Raw genomic sequence first — 4,637 nt, forward strand, 5'->3', positions numbered from 1 at the left:
GGAAGATCTCCAATCTGTAGTGGAATGGGGACAAAAATGGATGGTCACGTTCAATGCCGCCAAGACTAAACTAGTTTCATTCAATAATTACAAGAAACCCTCTCTACCACCTATAGCAATGGCCAATGACTTTTTATCTAAGAGTACATTGTTCAAACTCCTTGGCCTAACGTTCACAGGAAACATGAGTTAGAACAATTACATTGAAGGCATTACCAGGGCCGCTGCAAGAAAGGTGGGCTCTTTCTACCGTGCTAGACAACTACTAACACCCGAAAGTATCCTGTATCTCTATAAGGCCACTATTCGCCCATGTATGAATTATTGCTGTCACATTTGGGCTGGTGCATCTGCTACTAGTATCTCGCTCCTTGACAAGGTTCAAAGAGAGTCACAAACCTGATAGGCCCTGAACTGGCATCTAAGCTTCAGCCTCTGTCTCATCGACGAAATGTTGCATCCCTCTGCCTGTTCAACAAGTATTTTAGTGGTGAATGCTCTGACGAACTACAATCACTTGTGCCCCCACGACGTCAGCACCCTCGACAAACCTGACAGGCAGCTTAATCCCACCCCCACACTGTAAAGATCCCTAGATGTAAAAGATCTTTCTACTCCAATAGTTTCTTCCCCAGAACCGCTAAACTTTGGAATTCCATTCCAGGTCCCTACTTCCCCAACAGTACCGACGTGCAGAAGTTCAAGTGTAACGTGAACCAACATCTTGCTGCCCAAATCCCTACATAGTACCCCTGTAGTTGTTGCCCCTGATAGTAGCCCCTACACCAAAGTGGCAATTTGCTTTGTTTGGGGTGAAAATGTAATTAAAAAAAAAAAATGTACTTGTTCGAGTCATGCCTAGAAATTTCACGACGCGCGTCAGTGTTGGAGTTGACTGCATCATTGCCTATCTTTCTAAGCCTATCTCGGACTACTTGACCTTCATAACACTCACTATTCTCACACAAAAGGTCCTGCTTAGCTAGTTCCTGACTAACCTATCACCCTCCCCTGTAGCCTGAGCTAGTTTCTGAGCTAGCTTCTTCTTCATCTTGGCCTTATCTAGTGTGAGGCTCTGGGCATACTTGACCGAGAAGGTTCTAATTTTGGCTTTTAGACCTACCCACCACTTAATCCCGGTAACCGCCCCCACTAGTGCTTTTTGAATTATTTCTATTAACTTCTCTTGGAAGTCTTGTATCTCTAGGAGGGAGGTGTTTAACTTGCAGTGAGCCACTAACTTAGGCCTATTTCCTAACTTCAGCTGGGCCATAACTAGTTTATGGTCCGTCTGGCCTAGCCAAGTGAACGTGGGACAAGAAGTCTACTCGCCTGTCCTAACTAACATACTGTCCAAGTAAGTGTTTGAATAGGAGGAAATGCTATTGGTCCATGTCCACATCTCCCGCCCCGAAACCTGTCGACCAGACCGCATCTAGCCATCCGATCAGCCAGGCTGGACTCGCACCTCTCCGATCCTCTAGCATCGCCTCCTACCTTATCTATCTCGGGGTCTAAGATGGCGTTCTAATCCCCCATTAGCATTACCTGCTTCCGACAATCTACAAACGTATCAAGCTGACTACAGAATGAGACCCTCTCACGAGCGGTGCCGGGCGCATGAACCGCGATCACCCGAAAAACCGGAATCTTTTGCGGCAACATCGGCCACAACAAGCTTGCCCACTGCATCCCTATGAACAACGTCGACCGTCACTGACAGGATATGTTTAACCAGCATGGGAATTCCCTTCCTCTGCGGGATGACATATGCTGAGAAAACCTCAAAATCTCGGGCCAGCACCTGACAGTCCACAGAGTAAACGAAATGCGTCTCCTGAATTGCCACGACATCCACTCCCAGGGACAAGAGGTCATGTCGGAGGCGAGCCGCCCGGCCCGATTATCTCAAGCCCCTTGCATTCAAACTAGCCAAATTCAAAGCCATGGTACCTACCTTAGCATGTGTCACACTCAGCTATGAAGTCAGCCGAGGAGAGGACGCCAACGTTATGTGCCATGCTCAAGGTGGTCAGGTTTTTCATATCCTGACCTTCTCTCACAATGCCGTCTAAAGAATAAATTAATTTCATGGCCCAACACTGGGACCCTTCCTTTGCATTGTTTTAACAGTTCGTCAAAAGAAGGGTCATTTTTTTAACCAGTTTGATTCCCGGAAACACCCCTTCAGCGGCCTGCAGCCTTGTCCACAAGTTGGTCTTGCAGGCATTTGGAGTTCTGACAAAAGTTATTAGGAGTGGGGCGTCCGGGAAATTTGAGGGGATATTTACATCTTTCCCCTCTATCTGTTTGTAATCGAGCAGAGGTTTTAAGTTTTTCCTCTGCCGATGGGAAATGTCTGTTGCCACAGATAGAGGTCTACATAACATAGTTCCTCGGGGGTAAGGGCTTTTAATTTGGTTTGTCTGCGAGAGGCAGAAGAGCCTCTCCCTTCCCTCGGTTCATTCTTTTCCTTTTCTTTTTGGGGTGGTGGCTCAGTTTGCATTGGTGTGGGGACAGGTGTTGGTGCTGGTGTAGGGTCTGGTGTTGGTGCGGTGTCTGGTGTTGGTACGGTGTCTGGTGTTGGTGCGGTGTCTGGTGTTGGTACGGTGTCTGGTGTTGGTGTGGTGTCTGGTGTTGGTGTGGTGTTGGTGTTGGTGTTGGTGCCATGTTTGTTGTTGGTGTGGTGTCTGGTGTTGGTGCGGTGTCTGGTGTTGGTGCGGTGTCTGGTTTGGGGGTGGAAGTGAATTTTGTTGTTAGGGGTGGTGTATGTTCACAGGGAGTGGGGTCCACCTTTTCTTCCCCTTTTCTTCTTTTATTTTTTAAAAAAATTCTTTCTAATGAACCGGGGAGAGGTGAGGTTGAGTTCCTCTCCCTCTCACTTGTAGATTCATCCTCAGAGGAGCAGTCTTTTCTCTGCTTGATCCCCGTCTCGATTGGTGTGGGGATCGTTGGTTGTGTCTGCTCCTCTAGTTGCTGTTGCAGCGGTTTTTGTTGCTGCTACTCTCGCTGGTGTCGTTGCTGCTGCTGCTTCTGCTTCTGCTGCTACCTCTGCTGCACTTGCTGCTCTTGCTGCTGCGGTAGTTGTTGTTGCTGCGGCTGTTTCCGCGGCATCGGCTGCAGGGGCTGTTGTTGTTGCTGCATTTGCAGAGGCTGTGACATCGATTTTTTAGGCTGGTGGTGGGACGGTGGTGGAAGGGATTATGGGCTTCCTTTTTTGTCTCACTACCGTGCTCCATTCCTCCCCCTTGGCCTCCGGAGTGGTTTGGGTTTTCCTTGGAGCTGGGGTTGGTGCCGTGGTTGCTGGGGTTGTTGCCGCCTGTTTTGGCGTGGGCGCTGTCTCATGGGTTGTGACCGATACTACACTTTGATCTTGGCCAAAAGGCCAAGAAAAGCTTAAAAAGCTAAGAACAACATCTATTAACAACAGACCTTTGATCTTAACCAAAAACGCCAGGCACAGAAGTGTTACGGACAGACTGACCGACAGACCGACGGACGGACCGACGGACGGACCGACGCACCGACTGAGTGACTTATAGAGTCGCTTGCACATGACTAAAAATGTTCTTCATTTTACGAACGGAACATTTGAACAGTTAAGGAGAATTTAATGGCACATTTTAATATATCTGAATGCTTACTAGACTCTATCTTCGAGTGTCTAAGGTCTCTCTGTACAGGTGTTTGTCAAGAAAACCTGGTTGGAGGATACTTTTCCGTGAAAATAAACCTTGACTAAATATCCAAAATAACAGAATTCGCAGCACAAATAACATCTTGCTAAGGCCAACTCATACTGGCTTGTCGAAGAAATGGTACACTTTCTCCAAGTGATATTATTTTAAGTAACAACACGAAACTGGATATTCCAGTAAGTTAATTTCAGTGTTAAGAGTTCATTAGTTAAATATTTTTACACACATTAGCATAATCTACTCTTTTATTTTTATAGAAGGTTTTTTTTTTTATAGTTGAGGGCCCGCGTTTATCAAGGCCAGAAGCAACTCTAAGTGGTAGGAATTATTTTATGTCAAGGTGGGAATTTTATCTAACATGTTCGATGGTCTGTTGAAGGCAAGAAATGCGACAATCACAAAACAACAAACTCTACCTGTAAAATTCAAGACAAACTTTATTCGTCACAGGATATTATTGCAAAATGGTGCGTCCAATTTTTTTTTTTTGGGGGGGGGGGAGGGTAGTTTACTTCCATGAAGCGGTAGTTAGAGTCTTTTTGCATTGTGCAATGCTGTCGTAATCTGTTGCAGGAAAGGATGAAATTAGCCGCATTCCATTGGACCTCATGGGCCCATGGCCCTAAAAATTGGTAGCAACGCAAACAGGCTGCATACCGAAAATGAAAGGTTTTTAGAAGACATAATAAAAATGAGTCCTTCCTCTTCGCTTGTCTGGAAAGAACGGATAAATTTGAAAAGGAAATAGAAATTGACGCCATAGGCACGTGACATGTCTGGTTAGATTCGACCAATCAAATCGATCGATACAATGGCAGTTAGGGTTTGTATTATGATTGAAAATTTTCTTACATAGGATAAAGGTTAATAATTGTTATGTAAATGATGAGACAACATGATCAGTAATGGTGGAACTTGGGTAAAAGTTAATTTTTTAAG

Source organism: Euprymna scolopes, chromosome 5 (assembly GCF_053919585.1).
Source record: "Euprymna scolopes isolate OS-2025 chromosome 5, ASM5391958v1, whole genome shotgun sequence".
NCBI lineage: Eukaryota > Metazoa > Mollusca > Cephalopoda > Sepiida > Sepiolidae > Euprymna > Euprymna scolopes.